This window comes from Platalea leucorodia (assembly GCF_965183815.1).
Source record: "Platalea leucorodia genome assembly, chromosome: 4".
In the NCBI taxonomy this organism is placed as follows: Eukaryota; Metazoa; Chordata; class Aves; order Pelecaniformes; family Threskiornithidae; genus Platalea; species Platalea leucorodia.
Window position 1 is genome coordinate 96,004,660 of NC_138826.1, and position 23,400 is coordinate 96,028,059.

Sequence of the window (23,400 nt, forward strand, 5' to 3'; positions counted from 1 at the left end):
AAGTGAATTAAAGACTGTGTGGTGAGTTTGATTTCTTTTCACTACTCTAATGCAAATAACCATGATTCTTTAAATGAAATTGTGTAGTCTGATAGCCCATAATTAATCTTGTAAATTTATATTGGTGTTACTCAAAGCAAGAGATGTTTTGAAAAGTAGTCACTAAAAATGAAGACTATGAGAACTCATAAAAAAACCCTCATACTACCGTAAACACCAGTTTCTTACTTATGACTTGTTAATGGCCAAAAGTATAGTTACAGAGAGCTAGACCAACACCTGTAAAGTGCTGAGCACTCATAGGTTCAAATGTTGTGAACAGCAGTTTTCCTACATTTCAGCTTCATAACCTTAAACACAAACCTATATACACTTACTGTTTAGAATGCTTCCTAAAAATATAAACATATACAGTACTAGAAAAGCTCAAATTTTAAGTGACTCAGATTGTGCGCTGACCTTCTGCAGTAGGAGGGCAAGACTGGATATGCTATTTGCACTTTGTGGTGGGGCAGAGCAGAAGAACTGGGCCTGACCAGTGGCACTGCACCACACTGCAGTGGTTTTTGGTGGACTAGTGTGCATAGTGAACCGATAGTGAACCAGTTTCTTACAACCTTGCAGGTGAAGCTGCAGAACGTGGGGTTCCTGTAATCCTCTGTTACCAATACCACTGAAGGATACAGGGAACTGTAATGTAGCTTCAGACGAGAGGTGACAAATGTGGTGCAAAACCCTGACTTTGAGATACATGAAAGTCAGAATCTTTGCTGCTCAAGCTATAGGTAGCAGCACATCCACAAACCTTTATGCCAGCTGCTCTCGCCAATAAGAAGTTACCCTGTTTTAACACACAATTCACACCCCAGGCTGAGAAAGCTCATCATCAACTTCAGACCTTTGAGGCAGCTCAAGTTCCAATATGCATTTGCAGGTCGTCAAGACTGATGGACCAGACTAATTATTGAAATAAATTATTTGTATGTCATATCTTTAAAAATAAGCAAAACTAAGCACAAGCTTATAAAACACATTTAGAAAATTTTGTACTTAAATCCTGTCACTTCCTCTGTAGCAAGGGAAGAAAATGAGATACAGGTTTGATGGGAAAGGTGAGGCTGTATAGAAGAGAGCCCTGGCACATGACTCAGATGTGTCAGTCTCACAGACAGTGCTCTTAGTCTCTCGGGTAAATCCAGCCCAAAAAAGGCCTTCAAGAGAAACATCTGCAGAAGCAGTACAGTTGTCCCAAAGCACACAATAATCACCTCATCCTCCAGGTCAACACCCAGACTCTTGAGAATGGCATTGTGCCTGCTAAATTAAAATGCTGGTAGACACAGCAGCTTTGTAGCACTCCTACCATTAACAGAACACTATAAAGGGCGACAGTATCACAGATAATCTCCATCTCCTCCATTCTGCTGCCCAGCACGATAATGACCATGATCCCAAGGCAACCAGAGGGAATAATGTAGAAAAAACCCTGGTTATTCAGAAGTAGTACATTTAATGAGCTCTGTGTGTGTCTGAATGAGCAATTATAGACTGACCTTGCAAGTAAGTTGTAGCATAACACTACTGAGAAGAGAGCAATGCACATTTCTCTTTATAGTCTCTGAAATCAGAAGCAGCTACGAGCAATGCCAGAATACATCATGGCTACTGCTGTTTCCAGTGCAAGGTACTCAGCATCTTGAAATGAGTAGTTTTCAAATATTTCAAGATACTGAAACGGGACCTTTAAAATGAATGATCAGGAATCTGATCTATACACAGGGTTACCATTTCTGCCAAAACCAAAACTTAAGGCTATTAATTGATTTACACTTGGTAAATCAAGGCTACTGCTCATTAAAACTGATACACATTACATAAGCATTTTGTCAGAAGTTACGTATTTCAAGATGAGCCTTGTAAATTGGAATGATTTACAACACATTAAATTTGAACTTATTAGTGTTACTCTGAATTTATTCAGCGTTCATTCTTCTTAGACACTATGCCTAAATCTGGAGTGTGATCCAGTTCATAGCATGTCATGCCTCTTAGTGCCTTCTATGGGCATTTACCTATCTGCTCTTGTAATAATCGAGTATTATTTTATTGTTAGAGCTTTAAGGAGAAAAAAAATACTGCAGTTGCTTGATGACTATAGAAAAGTTTAAATGTCAAGTATGAGAAGAGTCAAATTTATGCCACTATCTGGTAGCTGTTTAAATTACAAAGGTAGGAGTGCGTGCATGTTTCTGCGTGTGCAAGCACATACATATGCGTACACTTGTTAGTTTACAAAAGTTACATTATTTTCTCCCAGTTTTCCTATGCTGTTAGGCCAACAAAAGCAAAACAGAATACTACTAACCTAGGAGGTGGCTTTCCTTTTGCTTCACACTGTATTACAATATTCTCTCGAGGGTCAACAATGTAATCTTTTGGAGATTGCTGAGTTATCGTAGGAGGTTGCGACACTTCATTAAGAAATATAAGAAACAGAGAGGAATTTAAGAATGTTTTCAAAGTATCAATGAGACAGTTTTGTAAGCAGAGAAAGCAGAACTGCAATTAGCAACCAAATCATCGACAGAAGAGTGGGATTAAATTATCTTTTGCATTAGGAGGCTGAAGCCCTCTACTCTTGTAAATCAGTAGCTATACTAACTTCCAGCTGAGCTATGCTGGTTTACAGCGGATGAAGATCTTGGCCAAAGTTTAATAAATATCATTTCTACACGTCAGATTTCAACAGATTTTCACAATACCAAAGGACACTTGAATTCTACATCCAACATATCCTGAATGAAGAATTGTGAGACATATACCCACACAAAATGTTTTTTACCACACAAAAGGACAAAAAAATACATTGCTTTGTATTTCTAAACATTTTATGTATTTCCAAATTCTCTATGGTTGCAAACTTTCCACACATTTATTATGCTCAACATATTGAATTAATCTACAAAGCATGCTTTTAGGAACTACTTTTCAGGAGTAAAAGATGTGTTATAAGTAAAAGACTCTGTAAAAACTGACAAAAATAGTAACTAGTTTCCAAATAGAGTAAACATGTAGGAAAAGTCTAGTACCGATTCTCCTTTAAAAATGCAACAAAAATACAGTCAATCTTGTGAACTGCCCCAGGAGAAACATTTAACATTTATGATTTATCAAGTACTCTAGAATGAGTAGCACAAAACAGTTTATTCACCTGACAAAGTAGTTGGTGCCTACCTATTTAAAGTAATTTATAATCTGTTACCATTATCTACGCCCATTTTTGCATTAAAAAAATCCTGTTTATGATATTAAGATAGTGAGAAAGGTGTCTTCCTCAACATTATTGATCTGTTTATAGTTTAGTGTCATCTAAGGAACCAGTTTAATAACATGCCTGTGAACATCCCTGTCTAAATGCTGTAAATTGTCTGTCCAGCAATACACTTTGCTAGTACTTTGGGGTCATTTCTAGCCACTTTAGCAAAATACTTCAATCATTAGAGATAGCTGTGTTCTCATGCCCCACTCTAGCCAGTTAAAATTGTAAAACTGGGATTTTTATTTTAAGTCCTCCCTACCATTATACATTAAGTACTGTGTTGCACAGAAAGAGGTAGCCATCTCTAAAGCCCTACCCACAAGAAACAGTCAGGAAAAAAAATCAGGTCATGGAATCATAGTGAGATACAGCAGAACAGAACAGGCCCTGCAGATCTGCGTTCTGCTCCTCTTCCTCACTGCAGACAGGAGAGTGCGTAAAAGAGGAAGGCAACCTTTTTTCATGATGATGACTTTTTGTGTATTTCGTTAGAGAGGTACTTCGAAGACAGTCCTCTTCCCTCTCAGAGGCAGTTCTCTCAGTACAGGTCAGATGCTTACTTGGGAAAAGCAAGCGCACTCTGAAAAGGGACATGACACGACCACTGCCTAACATACAGGATATTCCATCTGATCCACATCAAAGACCTGAAGTCTCCACTCCTGTGCTATGCACTGCACTTAAAACTTATTAAATTAACCATGACAGTGGAGCTGAGTTAAGAGATCCCATAAAAGCTGAGCTCTACTTAAATAACTGTATCCACTGTTTTTTAAGGATATGAAAGTATCTCCAACTTGGACATGTAAAATGGTATGTAAATACATATATTCCAATGAATTTATTTTTTATCAAATATATTTACTCCTGAAAGTAGTAATAAAACATTGCTCATGCTAACATTGAGTAAAGATCTTAATGTTCAGATCAAATCACAATCAAAAAAGATCACAATCAAAAAATCACACAATTAATTTGTTCAAAATATCAGAACACCGATTTATGTACAGTAGTATTTTCTGAACACTGCATGCACAAAACATCTAGCTACAGCAAACCGAATTATCAACAGAATGTCAGAATCACACATTTTTGGACTGCAAATTCAATTTGCAACACAATCAGTATTAATTTTCAGCAGCACACAGCCTAGTTTTTGTGGACAGGAACTTACATTCTTCTAGAAGTTTTGCTTTTATTCCCCCATCAGAATCAGCAGTTGAATGGACAAACGGAGATTAAAGAGAAACATTTGTTAGTTAAAGGAAAATTAGCATTTTTGAGAGGGAAGATAAGTATCTCTGACAAGTACATTGGTCACCATTAAAAAGAAAACATTTAAAACATTTAGCACTGTAACCCATGCAGTGATGCCTGAAATTCCAGCCACGATTTCCACTGTGCCAGATATTACTACATTTCTCCCAAAGCTCACGGTATGAGAAACTTTTCTGAAGTGTTGACTTTTTAAGGGCAACCATGGTATGTGATTTTGGCCTTGCAAGGACACAACACACTGATACTGCAGAGACAGCAAATTAGGATTAATGGGTGCACTGCCCTCATGCTGCAGTCAAAATCAATCCACCCGTACGATCATATGGAAGAACAAAGAGAACACTTCAGGCTAAAATTACTCTTACAAAGACGAAAGTACCTAATTCTGCTCAACAGACGTGCAATCCCTTTTGGTTTGAAAAATAACTAAACAAAAAAAATCATCTTAGTTGTCACATCTTTATTGCTTACTTCAAATATTTTGCATACACGTCTCCTCATCAATAATGTTTTAGAGGAAGTTAAACTGCTTTTGGTCAGCTGTGTTGTCAGTCACCCCTTACCTACTTTGAGACACTGACGAGCATAGGAACCACTAACCTGGATGAAACTTGAAGGTTCAACTAATCAAGTATGTTCTCACCACCAGGTCTCTGCGGAGGGTGTGCAGAGAAGACCACTTCTCTTGTGGTGCTCTCCCAGAGCCCATTCTATTAATTATTTATGAAGCAATAACATCATTATAGATGTAATTTTGGTTACTATGATGTTTGGCTAAAAATTCAAGTATGTGACTTTATCAGACCTAACAAAGTTATTAAATATTATGCAGTAGTGAACAAGTTAATTGAGAGTTAACACGATACATCTAAAAGGGCTACTCATTTTTGTCTGTTGATGCATTTCTGGTTAACTTAAGCTGAAGTGTTGCTCTATACAAAAGATACTAGAGTGGTGCTCAATTTACATTAGTTCCTAAACTAGAAGATGGGTTTAAAACATTATTTCTGGCCTGCAAAAATATCCAGGCAGAAAAACTAAGTTTAGAAAATAAGACATTCATTCATCAAACTTTTAAAGCCCTCTTTAAGTCACAGTTTATTGCTCTAAAGGCATTCACAGCACAACAAGTCTGATGTGATTCAGATATATTGATCTTGTTACAGAAATACAGGTCATTGGTTTGAGAGGCTTGTAAATATGCATGGGGAAAAAACCACCAAAGCAGTTGCAATTTATGTCAATGATTATTAAAGAAAAACATGCATTTATGGAAGGTAAGAAGGTATCAAAAACATGGGGGTAAAGAAAGCCATGCGGATTAGAATCATAGGCAAATTTACTGAATCCATCAATTTAACACCAGCCCTAATGTTCTCTTCTCTGGTAATTAGTTTAACAAATGAATAGTCGCTGTGAGGTGCAACATGGTTCACTGAATTCTGAAAATGTGATCATGCTTATCTTAAGAAGAAAATAACAACCTGAAGCATGAATAATTTCATAAAATTAGCTATTAGGGCTATAAAACGCAGCAGCTACCATTGCTTCCTTTTCAGCATGGAGTGTTACCTTCAAGGTTCCCCACTAACAGTCTATATTAGACAAGAATTTCAGATATTGGGATTTCCCCTCTTCTAGATGTTTCCTCACTGGTTAATGCTAGAGTTCCCTGCTCAGCACACATGCTTTTAGCTTAAAGTTAGGTACTTAACTGTTTTCAGGCACTGCTTAGGAAATCTAAGAGCCTAACTTACTTTTCTGGATCAAAAAGTAAGATGCTTCTAGTGTCTGAGTTTTAGGTATTTGAATCTTTTACTAGATCTCATACCAGCTCCCGGAAACCTCTTATATGAAGATAAGGCTGACTGTTTACAGCAACTAGGAGTTGTCCTGGGGTTTTCAGCAAATTGTCACTATGATCTTAATTGCACAAATAATGAGCATTTAACTGGGCTTCTCTGCCCTTCTTCATTTTCATCAAATAAAGTGTTCAATAAAGGCACACTGAAGTGTGAGTATTCATGAGAATCCTATGTTAGCTCTTCTCAAGTGAACAATGTAACTCATTTTATATGCACAGTTTTTGAAAATCTTCAGTGAATTAGTGTAAATATTCATAACCATAAAGTCCTGACTGAAGTGAGCAAGCACACTCCATATTTAGCTCCATGTTGGAGTTTTCTTCATCCTTTTATACAGAAATTATTTAACTAATCTTCCATTATCCTGCACTTATTTAGCAGGTTAATACTTACAGTCAAGAGGTACATCCAATGCAGAAATCATTTGGCACAGAAAGAGGACCAAGGAAGCTTTGCTTGCAGATATGCTCTTCTTTTTCAGCATGATTTTAGGCTGTATTGAGTAAATCACACTTGAAGAATGAAGTTCAACTTCATCAAACTAGGTAGCTTGGAATAGTTATGTAAATATAGACAGAAACCTGGTAAATAAAAATAAGAGAATAACAACATGTAGATACTATGGACAGTTGAATGATTACATCTTAATAATATTATGAAATACCTGCAATCTACATACTATATCGAGGGATAATAGTTACACCATGTGCTCTGATGAAATCCAAGCAGAGATCCAGAAGTTCTTAGGACACCTAGATCGTAAGACTTTCCTAAGGAAGCTAGTGAACAACTCCTATAACCTTGTTGAATGGAAATACAAATGCCTCTCCTAAGAAGGATAATGCATCAGTCTAGCTAGTTAAAAAACAATATATACTAAAGATAAAGTCCTCTGAAGCAGATTTAGGAGATTAAAGCTCTGAACGCCCACCTAGTGTCTCTTTCAAACACCCTGCACAATTCTTGGAAAGAGTTATTTTAGGCATCTACTCCAATGAAAACATGCTTGGCCACAAATTTGCTAAGTAAACTGTGGGATCTTCCTGCAGCTTTGAGGTAGGTTATCTTAGCTTCTCCCCACTTTGGAATCCTTTCTAATAGACAGCTGTAGACTGAATACAGAAGACTTCAATGGATTGCCATGCTGAGGTGCTAGCTTACGTATTGTATAGGAACCTAGGCTCCTATTCCTGGATTTCTCATTTCACCCAAAAAACATCACACTGAAATACTTTGTCATTTCTAGCCTGAAATCAAAATCTAATTAACTGGCAGCACACTATCAAACTCCCTTCTTCTCCTCTGCTATGTGAAGAGGTGGCAGAAATGAAACCTAAGGGAAGTTTGTTCTTTGAAATGTGCTAGATTCTCCCCCTCAACCAAGCATGAGAGATCATATTAGCCATGGCAGAATGATTCTGTCTCCCTCCTTATTTTTACTGGATTCAGGATCAAGCTCTAACTTAGAAGAATGTTGAAGGAGTAAAAACTAACTACCTGCAAGCCCCATCATCATCACCGGTGACCTACAAAGAGCTATGAGAATACAGCCTTAGAAATCCAGATGGTGCTTACACAATGCATTCTCAGTAAATGGACATCAGCTGAGAAAGTACTTCCCAGATGCCAGACTGATCAGCAAGTTCACAGCGATCAGCATTAATTTACCTTGAAGAGAGCAATTCCTCAGCTATGCCTACAGATGTGAAACACAATGCTATCAAGTACACAAGCATTTAAAGTTGCAAAGAAGCAGCTGCCTTACAAATGTTAAATAAAGAGTTATTTGTGCTTCCTGAAGTTACTTAAACCAGTCTATGCTAAGAATCTCCCTCAGTCTTCAGGTTACAGAAGAAATGATGTCTCTTAACTGCTGCTGTAAATGATCTTTCTCTTTGTATAGTCTTCTGAGCAGAGACTGGAATTGGAAACCAGAACTGAGGTGTAGAGCGCAACCTCTCATCCTAACCTAGCACACCAAACTCCATTTCGTACTGTCACTATCGATAACACAAATGTTTCTTTCAAAAACAAAATATTCCAGCAGGTTAAACTCCTAGAGACGTACTGCTCCTTGGAGCTCTTGGGAACTGCTGACTGGGGCACCACGTGAGAGGGCAAATTGCTTATTCACATTCAAAACTATATACAGTACTGCACACCACAATGAAACAACTAAGTATTTGTCACAGAAGACAAGAAAGATTACAAAAGTCATCAGAAGAGAAAACACCTGATTTCTAGTCTTTGCATAATTATTTATACAAACTGGAACTGCAGAAGCAGAAAGGTGGCAAGCCTAACTCCAAAATATCAAGAAAGTGGTTAAGGCATACAACAGGGAAGCACAGCAAGTACTCAGACTTTCCTAAAAATATAAACTGAACTTTCCTAAATTTTAAATTGAGCACCCGAAAGCACTGGGGGTTTAGCTGGGGAAGAGGAGAAGCGTTTCTTCCATCCCACTTTTGGCACATATAGTTTCCTATGCTCCTGCTGCAGTGAGTAAGGGGAAGGAGAAAGGCTTCTCTTGAGAGTGCCTGAGAGCACTCCAGCGTGTTTCCTGCGATGAAGTGCTCTCCAGAAGAGTTGATTTTGTTCCATCGACTACAGCTGTCTGCTCTTCTCCAGTTAAACTAGGTTCTCACACACTGTTCTCATCTTTGTGTCATCTCCTCATTACAGCATCACTGCAATTAACAAGGTGCCCTTGCTGTACAATGGGTTTGACGTGGGATTTACAGGATACCCTTTGAAGTATTCTATAAGTGAACCTTGACTTTTACTGTTTCTTCTCCAAGCAAAATTTCAGTTCTCCTTACAAAATGCTGAGAACCTGATTATCCACTTTATTGTCTTGTTCTTTCACTGTGTAAAATGAGTATTGCAGTGATTTGAGAGTATTTTAAAATTAAATTGCATTCCCTTTGAACAAGTACAAATGAATACGCAAGCAGTGGTGAATCAGGCATGTGCAATTAAAATGATTGTGAAAGTAATACCCTTGAGAAAATGCCTCACATTGTCTACCTCTGCTACTGCAATGTTCCAGTAGGATACCTATTGGGTCTACTGCTGGGATGTTTGGATATAATATGGGAATTCAACAGGCAGCGCGAATTATAAAGGCGAGCTTGCACACTGACTTTGTCATTCTTCAGAGAGGCAATGTGCCCAAATGGTTTGTGATAGAACATATTTAACTGAAAATGATTTTAGGTTTGTCAGCACAACTGGGTGCTCTTGTTGAAGATATTCAAGATTAAATCTGACATAATTTAGTATGAATACAACAGCTGCTCAGTAGAACTAAACGTTGCTTTGACATAATATTATCTGCTACAAAATAAGGCCAGGCCTCTAAGTGCAGATCAATGTAAAGGCTTCAGTTTCAAAACTTGAAATATTTATATAGCAGATTGCCTTTTCCTCCAGATAATTTATTTAAGATCTCTCATAACTCAGACGTTTTGTCCTTCCCTTTTCATAGGAAAACACATATATTTTGACAGCTCATTCAGGAGTCTATTCACTGATTTGTACAAAATAAGATTCTCTATACCTACATACCTCTTATGTATATAACAAAATATCACTTGTTGTATCTTCTGTGCTTCTTGCTGAGATGCTGATTGTGAGTAAAAGTATGGACTAAAGGTTGAAGTTATGGTGTAGCAAACAGACGTTAAGGTAAATATGAATGCATAAGCAAAATATAATATTTTATCACGAAGTATAATATCAGATTTCAAAGGCGGGGCTTTTACGTATGACAAAAGAACAAGGATCAAGTGAGAGACATCCACTTTTTTTTTTTTTAAAAAGGCAAAAGAAAAGATATTAGTACTTTTTATAGATGAGCTACAGAAAGACATGACTGGAAGAATTAAAGCACCAGTGAGCCTGAGGTAGAATATCTGGCAGGAGCACAAAACACAGTTTGGTGCCAGTGATCTCTTCACTGTGACTCACATGTCTGGACACTAAACAACAAAAACAGATATTTTGAAAACACTGAAGGAGCTAGGAAAAACAGCATGCATAAGGAAGGGATCATTTGGGAGGCAGAATCCAAGATTCCTTTTCATACGATAAATCAAAAGGGACAGGGACCTTCTCCTTGATTTTAAGAACTTAAGAGCAAATGAATCATAGAATCATAGAATCATTTAGGTCAGAAAAGACCCTTGAGATCATCAAGTCCAAACGTAAACCTAACACTGCCAAGTCCACCACTAAACCACGTCCGTAAGCACCACAGCTACACATCTTTTAAATACCTCCAGGGATGGGGACTCAACTACTTCCCTGGGCAGCCTGTTCCAGTGCTTGACAACCCTTCTGGTGAAGAAATTTTTCGTAATATCCAATCTAAACCTTCCCTGGCACAACTTGAGGCTATTTCCTCTCGTCCTAGCACTTGCTACTTGGGAGAAGAAACTGACACATCGTGGCTTACACCCTTTCCTTCTGAAGGAAGTCTCCATACTACCTATGCACTGTGCTACTCCCTGAATCATGTCCCAGCATCGTCTGGGAGAGTTATGGTTGGCTCAGGTCAAAATCTGCCAGGGAGAGTGTTAACAATTGAACAGTATACACGATTGTGGAACGCACACAGTATGGTATATTTTACCATACTATGCTAGTACTGAGTATTACTAATTCCTAATTGGGATATTAATGCAGACAGACACACTCTCAATGGACATTTCAAAGTTTAATCAATTAAGGCTCCAGCTGACAGAGGGAATACGCTTTTCCTCTAGCTGTCTTCAACATAAGCACACAACATCTTTAATTTCCTTGTAAGTGCAGCTGCAATATTTCTTTAATAGGACGTAAGAGGTGTAAGGGATTGTATTTACTGAAATTCAGCCTACTGCAAAGTTAAAGAAAGTATTTTCTAAGTGTAACATTGTTCCACAGAGTCTTGATGCATTAACTGATTATGCATTTCTACTCAATTACATTATTTTAAGACAAAAAGGTCTCTATGAATGTGAATTGAAATCAAGGTCAATGTTAGAAATGTGAAAGTTGTAAAACTGCAAGAAAGAACAGCTGGAGTATTTCATGCACATTAGGAAAAAACCCATTTTCTTCTATATAGTCATGATTAAATTAATGAGGAACAAGTTAGACACTGCAAATGAGAGGAAAATTACTACTGAGCAAAAAACTTCCTCTGCTTCATTTGTCTAATACCTGTATTTTTTCTCACAGCGAAAGACAGATATAATTAGAATATAGGAAAAATAAACAGTTTTCAAGGAAATCTGTTTCAAAGCAACCTTATATAAAGCTCCATAGAAACATGAAAAGCAATTTCAAATGAGGTAAATGGATTCAATGACTTGTACATGAGAAAGAGTATTGATAATACATTAGATTTTATATTTTTAACAGATAAAAAGCACAAAATGCTTGCTTTTGAGGACAACTGCAATATCCTTATCACTTAATGACAGATCTTTATAGGGCTTATGTATTTTATATAACTATGCTAACTATGCAAGCATCAATAAGATGATTTAAAATATTTTTTAACAACTGGTTTCAAAATTCACACTTTTTTGTTAGCTTATCTAGCATTTACAGTAACAGGTAACATTAAAAACTCTGATTGAAAACAATTATTTCATTTAAAATCTTTCAAATAGAAACAGATACCAATGCACTTAGTGTTATACTACCTAAGTGGCACAGACACAGTACTAATAGAAACAATAATGCTATTTAGATATTGGCTTTACTATAGCTATTTTTATGAAGGTAGCATGACTTAATAGACCAAATGCCCATGTACGTGTTGACAGATCTGAGTGCTATTCAAAATTCTGCTCTTGAATAATCATGTAGTCAATTCAGCCCCCACTGGTGTACTTTCCCCATCCATCTCTTACCTATTAGATGTTAATTGTCTAAGGTATGGCTTATTTACAGATAGGTGGTCTTAATCTACTTACCACAGGACACATAGATCTGGGGTGGCTGAATACAGGTGTACATAAAAAGAAATTATTTTTAAAACTTTCCAAAATACACCAAATTAGAACTATTTCTAATCCTCTAGAACTCTGGAAAACACCACACTGCTTTCCTCCAAATTATTCATTTGTCACAGTCTACTCTAGATAAATCATTTAAAGTCATCAGGGAATACTAAATTGTCTTCTCTGACCTCCTGTTTATGAAGCTTTAGCCATTGCTTTGGTTTTGGCTACATTGTATGTGCTATGGGATCATCCATGTAAAGAAGACTGGATCAAGAATAAACTACGTAGACTGAACTCCTGAATTCAACAAAGAACTCCTCAGCACTAATTCCGATGCTGCAGGTACTTATTAGTGTTAGATGGTTATATGTACTTTAGCCATTTTTAAGCATTTTTTACAAAGGCAGATGGCAAAGCTGCATGCCACACTCTAAACGTTCTTAGCAGTTCTATATACAGAGAAAAATCATCAGCCTGGTCACGCTCCTGGACTCCCCCTGCACACACCATTACTCTTTTGGCTCCAAGAACGTACTTCAGCATTCACACTGGTCTCCTTCCTTCACACCACCCAGACACAATTTCCAGTCTCTCTATTCTCATCCTCTATTTTCCACTATGGGAAAACCACTTAGTCGTTGAAACTCCTTTATTGACAATCCTATATTAAGATCTGCTAGCTGGTTTGTTATTCATTAAAGTCTGGTCTGTTTCATGATATAGTTCAATTTATGTTTTTATTAATCAGTTTCACATGGCAATAAGTCAAATGCTTTTCAAAGTCTATTACATTGAGAGCATCATCTTATCAAACTTGTAATTTTATCAAATATTAAAAGAATAAAAACAAGTTTTTGTCAATCATTTGCTTTATAAGCCCTACTTTCCATAAAACTATGTTGAGTAGAATTAATTTTACTCATGGCCTTTAATTCCCTATCAGCTGAATCCCCAATCAGCTTTTTCCATATGTTCACTGTGATTTATATCAGGCTATATTTACCCTGCTCAATCTGCTTGTCTACTCTGAATCTGGGCAGAACACCAGCTTTCTTCCAGTCTTAAGGAACGTATTAAAAATGAAAACCTGTGAACCAGAAATCTCCCCCATCGGCTCCTCTAGAACTCACAGGTAGAGTCATCGCACCTAGACCTGCTGACTAAAAATATGTATCATCTTCAACACATATTATTTAATATCTATTAATGGTTACTATGACTAGCTCTCTATCCTAACATGATGTATTATATTTTTTCTTCCAATTCATCATGTTACTTTCAACAATAAATCAACAGCAAGAGAAGAAAATGATTGTGAAGTAGCTCACAAAACAGTGCTGTTTCTGTTCTTAAGACTTGGTCCTATAAAAATAAACCAAATATCTGTCTGCTTGTCTCCTCCATGGCCACGGCCAACGCATCTGCCATGAGAATAGAAGCTCTTTCACACAAATATCGGTACTGACTGTGCATCTGCACAGCCCCAGCACAATGGGATCCAATTGCTTCTAGCATAACTTCAGTATCAACTAGTGAACTAGCACTGTAAAACAGCTTCATTATCCACCCATTTTGCATCGCTACTGAACTGCACTTGTACCAGGTCATCTGACACCCACCCAAGCTGATGCAGCCTTGCCCGAGGTTGACTCCTCCGGCCCAGCCAGGGCTGAGCAGGGTCCTACAAGGGCATGAATGCTCAGGGTCTACCTAAACACAGTCAACACCAGATCAGTCCTTTAACAGTGTTTTATTAGGGCAGGTGGGGTATAAAGGAAGATATGTCTGTTCAGGTAATTCTGTAAGACATCCTCCCTCCAGCAGTCTCTCGCTCATTGAACGGGAGACAGGAGGAAACCCCTAGGTTCCAGGTTAGCTTTGATCTTTTCCACATTGATAAGGCATAGGTAATCTGGATCTTGTCTTGTTTACTTGTTTCTGGGTTTTTTGTGTTTTGTTTTTTTTTTTTAATTTTCTTCCCTCCAAATATTTTTCCATTTTTCTTTTGGGGGTCTCTAGTGTTGTTCTTCCCTGAACACTATACAATTTTATAGCTGCTAACTGCAGCTCATTGGTAAATCACTATGAACACTGGGATACAGCTAAAAAAGCAAGGATATAGGTCCTTAAAAGTTCCTTTCAGGAAAGTCTTATTCAACTGTCCGCTCTAGAAGTACAAGTGTCACATCCTAGAAGTGCCCAAAAATGCAGGGTAAAAAACCCAACTAAGCACGGAGTTCAAATGTCTAATTAAGGGCTGCAGCTAAGCCTGTAAGCTCAGTCATGATCCACAGACTTGACTCTTCTCTTGAAAGCAGCCACTTACAGTTGATTTTTAAAAGACTGAAGCAGGGCTGATCTGTCCTTTTACAGTTGTCTGACATATTCCCTGAGGACCTATACTGGATTTGGCCCTTCTGAGGATTTAAACAAAGGAGCACTTACTTTCTAGATCCTGCTCAGATTAAATTATAAGCTGCTTTGGCTGGGGCGATTACATACATGGCAGAGCAAAGCTATGGATAGACCTCAAACAGGGAGGTAAACCTAGTAAGCCTGGCAAGTTTAGATGCCACAAGAGTCAAATCATCAGCTGAACAGCATTTCTGGATTGCAAATTTAAACTCAGATGTCTCAATCTTGCTTGGGTGCTTTCTGGTGTCCTAAATTCTTCACTAGATTCAGTCTTTTTCACCATTTTTACCTCCTCACTTCCAACAGAAGATGGAATGGAGCATAAAAGCAATGGTTTAGTGCCATTTATTTCAGTAGTGCTTCAGAGTCATTACAGCCTGAACAAACATGCTTCATCTCTTATGCACGTATGCATACTTTCCTGTCTTTCAAAGACTTGGTTGAAGTGCTGGAATTGAGTGCAACTTTGCAAATCTGCTGAAGACTGTAGGTTTACACAGGAGGGAGGAAAATCATAACTTGCATAGGTTTAGAGAGATATAGTTTGGCTTGAAGTGAATCATTAAATACAGTGAACAAAGAGAGTAAAGAATTCAGCTTAATTATTAAATTTCTCAGTGAGTTAGAAATCATTCAGAGTGAGTGAGAGAAAACAAATTAAGAAAACAGATTTTTATAGCACCTGGATGTTAAAAACAGGTACCCACATGATGGTATCATTAGGATAGCTCTTCAGGCTATGCTCTGACATTTTCAGAAGCATGCAAATGATCTAGTCGCTCATTAAGTCCACTTTCAGAAGATCTAATTCAAACTGAACTTCAACAAGACAAAGGTTTGCAAGTAGCCCATCTCTTTCCCTCTGAAAGGTTTTGCAACAGAGCAAAACAGCGCTTATGAGAAAAATAGCTATGAATCATCAGACTGCTACGACAGCCATACCGTACTGTGCAAACAGAACCAGAAGGAAAACTGCAGAGTGGGCAGTAAGAAAATGCACCATCATCCTGAGTGAAGACTCCCAATTCAATGACTACAGTTAGCTCCTTGTAAATATGCAAAAGGGATGTTCAGCTGAAATGCTCCCTGAAATGTTAATTTCTTTACCCAGGAGATATGATGAAAGGGATTTTTTTCCTTTTTCTTCTTATTTTTATTTTTTTTAACCCACCAGAGTTCAGAGCAGGGGCTTCAGAAAGCTCTCTTAGGAGAACGTAATACATTCTGTATTACTCTGGTTAATTACCTTGTTTGCATCCCTGCCGCTAACGCCAAAAGCACTGTCTGTCCAGAAGTATTCCTGCAATCCTGGAGATATTCTTGTGCAAAGCATACTGTGCAAACAAGCAGAATCTGATTCAAAGACAGGGAAACTCCTCCCTTTTGGGAAGTAGAGCAGAAACCACTAATATTAGCATGAAATGCCAGAATAGTTATGCTAGGGAGGAGGTCACTCAGAACAGGGACAGTGCCAGAAACTGAGGACTAAGGCATTCTGTCAGATATAAAACCCTAACAAGTACACGAACAAAAGAGGGTAAACAGTGCTGAGGGAACAAACTGTACAAACTCCAGCTAGCTGCCTTGGGTAGATTTTTTGGAGATGGGGGTTGGGGGACTGGCCACCTATGTGTAACACCTATTTAACAGGCAAAAGTTAGCACGTTTGCTGGTTTAATTTTAATTATTTCTGTTAAAGGAGTTATAATTACATCCATTAGCTTGGAATCTCTGCCCACCATTAAAAACTGAAATGAACCAAGAGCTCAGATACAAACACGTCTATGCTTTAGAAATAGCCCTGCCTTTGTCTCTAAAAGTGCTGATAATGTTCACAATGCTTATAGCTGCGCAAATCAGGTCTGTCCCTGCTTTAAATGACACTAATTCATGCTGCCACTGTTCCCAACAGAATGATGTGAGACTTAAGCAAACGAACAAACTCCTTAAAATTTGTTGGCAGATATCACCAGTGTTGTGCTACATTTCATAACCAGGTCACCATGCTCAGGTATGCTACTGAGGATCATACGTGCAGGCATGACTAGCGCCCTAACAACGGTCAAAAAGAACTTGCCAATTTTAAGATTTTCTGACTTTATCACTTCTCTATATGAGCACCTCTAGTCCCCCCTCACTATCAAATAACTCATAACAACATGCAAAGTGCTAACTAGCTTTGTCACCTTCATAAAACCTGCCTGCTGCAGCTGGCCACCTCAACTCTATAGATAAAGTAAAGCAGGGAAGGCTGGCATTCAAGTTTCCTTTTTTCCCTGCTGCCTTTGCTTTTCTTTTTTTTTTTCTTTTTTTTTTGTTCTTTTTTTCTTCTTCTTTTAATATTCACCTCTAAAGCTTCCAGCTCCCTGAATACATAGGCTCTTGTGGACATTGTGGAAGCTTTAAGTGGCAGTATACAACGGGGCAAGGCCCGACAGGACGTGCGCTGCGCCTATGCAACGCCGCGCTGTGAACGGTGACACAACCTCACTGCCTGTTGCCATCGTTAAGAGCTGGCTTACTCGGTTGGTACTTGAGAAAGCGAAGGAGAATTGGTGTCTGCCCTCAAGGGCTGGCACAGGGAGCTCACCACCACAACACAGGTAAATTCTGCCAGGGTTTCTTCGATCGTCAATGAGTAGGGCACGGAGCAGTCTGGATGCGCTGGCTTCTGCCTACAAATATCAACAATGATGTCAGTCCTCCATTAGGTGGCAGATTGACCCAGAGAGAGGACGGGGCAGGTGCTTCTCTGAGCTTGGAGCTGAGGGGAGATGCGGGTGAAGGAGTGGGGCAGGCAACTGTTGAAGCACAACACTGCGATGTGACTGAGAAGATACCAGATAAATAGTACCTTTTGGGTTCTGTTAGATGGAGGGGAAAGGCAAGAAGGAAAGAAAGCGTGCACATATTTAAAGGCATTAAGGTTGGAATTACACGTTAAAATTTTATATACATAAAGTCAGATGTAGAGAAATTGAAAGTATGCAACATGATATTAACATGAAAACAGAAAAATAATTTTCCAGCAGTGTTGAAAGCTGCTCTCTGGAAGATGATGGGGAAAAAAACAGATCCTGTAACAGCCTAGTGGTTTGCACATGAATATTTGCTACAACTCTGCTTCCTTCTACAATGAATTCACAGTAACGAATTATTTCAGCATAGATTTCACCTTTAAACAAGGGCTGCAAGAGCTTTACAGATATTTCACAGGAAGAAACAAAGGAAAGGTGAAAAACAATGTTGCTGTAATTCGCGAATATTAAAAGCACCAAGGCCTGAAGGCTTCAGACACGTTGTGGATCCACTGCAGATCCATCGATGTAAGGCAAACTCCAAAAAATCTGAAGCACACAGAGAGATTTCAACACAGACCGCTGTGACTTTGTCACCACTCCAAACTCTGAGTCTGAAGTATGAATAATGGGTATCCTCCTCCCCATACAGCTTTTACATTAGTCAATTCTATTGCCAGCTGGACATAAAAGTGAAGGTTTTTAGTTTAGAGCAGGAAAAGCGCCTCAGATGAAACCACCAGAAGCAAAGATGAAATTTCGGATGAACCAGCATTTCACCTGTTATTACTTCCCCCTGGAGTCTACTGTTACCCACAACTACCACGTTCATCCATTTATTACTGTATTTTCTTTCTTTTTTTAAATGAACTATGTGATTTTAGCCAGTTCTACTGCCATTGACTGTTAAACCTCAACTGTCTAAATGCACAAATGGATAGACCCAATGTTATGTTATTTTAGTGGAACAACTTAAAATAACAGATATGATGTACTAAAATTCATATTTTTAGGATTAATCCCTCATTTTGCTCGTGTTATTCAATCAAATCTGCCACTGGCTTCATCTGAACTTGGCTTGATTAAAACTCTTAAGATTTTTTCTATAATCTTTATTGCAGCTGATTCTGTTAAATCTCTGTTCCCCAGACATTTCCTTGTATCTGCATTATCAAAGACAAAAAAAAAAAAAAAGTAATTCAAAATTATAAATGAAGGGCTTATTTTTATGTGTTTCAGGTTTATGTAAATGTGGAAAATTTCTCTGCTATTGTGATGTTAAAGGATTAATACGGCTTTTTAATTGAATGTATTTTTTATTTTAATGTATCAAAAATAAAACCCTGCAGCTTAATTCTCACAATAAATCTTGCACTTCTAATGGAGTTTTAAAACACCATTATCAAACTGAAGCCTTCTAAATGAGATGTGCTAACCTACATTTCCACGCTGTTGCCCTTTCATTTGAAATATATTTTATATGTTAAGAAAATTTTCAATTTTCTGTTTAAAAGAATCAGAGAAGGCACTTAACACCACTAAAATAACATCATTTTAGGTGCAATTTAAAGAAGCAGCAATAGGACAAAGCCAATAACTAGAGCCTGAGTGAGCTTTTTTATACAAATCATTAATTCAAACCTTTAGGGTAAAAAAAAAGCTCATTTATTCATCAAGAAGTTAATCCAGTTTGTTCCCTAACTGGGAAATAGCTTTCCCTGGATTTTTTTGTATGTGTACGCTATTCATTAATGAAACAAAAAATCTTACCCAGGACTTCATATCTATTATGTAAGTAAACATTACACTTTGATGTAAAAATTTACATTGTTCACAGATTCATTTGAATTTCACATTCACATTACCACCGAGGAGATAAAAGAAATTTCTTTTATACTGCCATGTTTACTACTGTTTTCTTTGGCTTGTTACAACTAATTTTTCCTTTAAATCAGGATCTCAAATGCAAATAGCACTCACTGCAAGAATGGTAACTTTTTTTTATCTTTAAATTAAGCCCAGTGCACTAATGGATGAGGAAAAACTTTTTTTCCATTCAATATACTCTTTCAAACACTCTCTTTTCTCATTATATGAATACTATTCTAAGCACATATGATATCCTCCCACAAAATTAATATTGAATTAAAGAAAGATTCTTCAAGGTAAATGAAAAAATAGCATTGCAAGAGGAAAACATATTCCAAAATCCCAAAATAGCTACAAAAAAAACTGTCTGAAATTCTGCTGATAGTACTGCAAAAGCACTTTACTACGTAACTTGTAATCCAGACTGTATGTTGGTACTAGCAGACTGATAAGTGTATTATTTTATCCACACTAGAGAATGACTGCATTTAATCATTCAAAAATAAAAACAGCTTATTAACATATATACATATATAATATTTGTATCACACAATGAGGCATCCAAAGAAACATCTGCTTTTTATGACAATACATTTAGGCATAGAAACAAGGCAGCATGATTTCACCCACAACTGAATTCTTATTCTCATAAAAAGATACTGTTTTATAATTATGCATCCATTTTATTTCCAAACTACCATTTTTTTTCTTAAGTCAGGTTATTTGCTAAATTTCTAGACATGCACAAGAAAAGAAAAATAAATTTCTCTTCAATAACATAGGTACACTCAACATTAATTTCTCGCAGCACAATTACTAGAAATTATTTCAGTAAATTCTGCCAGTTCTAATTTTTGCATAGTTGTAACATCTAATGCATATTTTTCATGCAAATGCAGTACAAAATACGAACATTTTGGAAGGAAAAACTTCAAGAAAGTATAAAAAGGCAAGACATTTAAAAAGTGAAAAGAAATAATATTCCTAATTAGCTTTGATTACTTCAAACACTTGGCTCTGCTTTATAGTTTTTATAAATTATCTTACTCTTTGAGGCAATTTTCAGTCAATCCAGTCATAGTTAGACTAACAGTGTATCAAGGCAGCTTCTCAGTCAGACCCCTCTCCTTTGCACATCTTGAAATATTGATCCTTCAAAGAAAATACAAAGGACTGCTCACTCGACTCTCAAGCAACACCTGCAGGTGATACAGCTGTATTAGCATAATACCGTTCTGGATTTCAACATGTAAAGAATGCAAAATTGCTATAAATCAACATTAAAAGCTAAAATTATTTTCTCAGCCGTGCTAATTTGAATGGAGAGAGATGCTGTTGTCCAAGGATTTTTAATTTTACATTAAATTGCCTTACTGCTTATACACCAGAGAAACCATAATATAACTAAGACCAGAAAGTACTCTTTAATCTTTAATATAAAATTAAATTCTGCTGGTTTTTCAATTTATCCAGAGACTTAGTACCACTTAAAACTGCGCTTTGTTGTATTCATTTTAATCAAATGTTATTTTAATTGGGTCTGTAAGGACATGTAGAAACTACTGAACCATTGGAAAGAAACTAATTTTTGATCTCCTGTTCTTACATCTCTGAAACCAGCTTGGTTTTTAGTCTCACCTTTAACTTTCCTGCAGGCATTATTCCCTAGGGTTCCACAGCTTTAATTCCCAATTCAGATTTGCTCAGAAGAATAATGTATCTCAAAGCAGCACTTCTGGAAAGTAAGACTTGTGGAAACAGGGACATCTTACCAAATTTTCCATATGGTCTATGGGAAGAAGTTGAAGCCTGAAGTAGGGCTCCCGGGAAACGCTTCACTGGGCACACGGACAGAGGAAAAGTAAAAGGCAACTCTACCCAGCATATAGTTTCACGATGGTCATGCGGCTTGCCACTGTGTGCGTACACTACAAAATTAGAGTGCCTCCTTACAAAAAGGAGCAAGAAATCAAGGCAGGACCTTAGACAACCAGTTGTGAATGTACTACATCTCTCCCTCCTCCTGCCCCGATCTCTCCTAAGCGTCCTTCCTTCTCGCAGACAGACAGATGTTGCCTTTTCTTCCTTCCTAGAAGCTGTAAGCTAGCTGGGCACCACCAGACTGGTGGAAGAGCTGTTCTCCATACTGCTGACAGAGTAGCCATCTATGAAGAAGGAGGGTGATGGGAAATAAAACCCATCAAGGAAAAAAAAAAAAAAAAATCAATCAGACTTGGAATAAGAACAATCTACTTCATACTGAGGTAGAGGCTTTGAGATACGGCTTTTCTTACCATCAGAACAATAAAATACTAAATTAATACTAAAATACCCTCTCACAGAGGGCATTTACAATAGCTGAGATTGGCTGATAATACCAGGCAGCAAAATCAGGGCAGCCCTCTCCCAGCCCCGATTCCTTCCTTCCTTAGCAGGAATTTGACTCAAGCTGTTTCACTGCAAATATTTGGTAGGTCGTTCACCTTTTTCTAGCCTAAACTACAAGTTAAATTTGTAACTATATTCCACAATTAATTTAGGTTCAATATGTCCAGAGAACATTTAAACTGAAACTAATAGCTTCACTCCCTGTCAGAGTAAAATTCAAAGTAGCAAATCAACTTTCATCTCCAAGTGCGTGAAAGCAATGTTTTTCATATCAAGACACATATTACAAGTCTCAAGGATGGTTTTTTTTGTTGGTGGTTTTTTTTAGGTTTTGTGGGCTTGTTTTTGTTTTTTTGTTTGTTTGTTTGCTGGTTTGTTTTTTTATCATTTGATATCCTGGAGCAAACTTTTTGTGCTGTATTTTAGATAGAATTGGATCAAGTTCATGAAAGGGGTTGTGTCACGTTGGTTGCCTGTGCAGCACTCACCAGACAACAATGACCAAGGAAACCCTTGCAAGCTTCCTCTTCCAGAAGGAAAAGCATCAAACAGGCATCAACATATTTAGGCCTTGTCAGTAGGGCATACGAATACTTTTCTTATAACCCTGAATAGCAGAAAAGGGAAAGGGTCTGTGTCTCCTTCAAGATTCACATCTTAAGGTGGGGTTTTTTTGGTTTCTTTGGGTTTTTTTTTACATCTCAACCAAGAGTGGAACACAAAGGCAACCAATCTGTTTGCACCCCTTATTATTTATTTTAAAATGTTACAGGTTTTCACAGTGCGTCATAGGGATCTCCAAATTCACACTCATGTCTTGTTTTTAACTTCATAATTCATTCAGTAACAGGAGCTGGTTGCTGTAAAAGGTAAAGATGAAGTAAGACCTTTTCTCACTCTTCTTTAATCTGGCTACTGGGTTCCCAACATTAGGCTGGGTCCAACAAATTACATGCGTTTTGGCATATAATGCTTGCTGCTGGGTAGTTGCCAGGTAAGATAATAAAATTTCTGCTTAATTAAACCACATTCCTTTCTTCCACAACGGCAGACAATCTTGGCTATTTTTAACATTGCAAGATGTGTTCACATCAGTATATGCTGGGAAAAGGTGTGATATACCTTTTGTTTAATATCAAAAACCAGAATTTCCAGACATAAAGCCAACAGTTGGCATGACTGAAATGCTCTGAACTTCACATACGCTTTCTCACATGTTTAATCAGAGAAAGTTTACCTAAGTCACTGCACTGGTTTAGCAGAGATATAGAATGTCATGGGGAAAACAGAAAGAGGAATAAAAGACTCAAAGACTTAAAAAGGACAGAAGGATAGTTAAAATATTGTTTTAAAGAAAATGAACCACTTCTAATGTATTTAGGTCAAGGCACCTGCACCAAAAAAAGCACCCAGTGAAATCTGAGTTGAGAAAACAAATACAATTAAACCTGAACTAACTTGACTGCTGA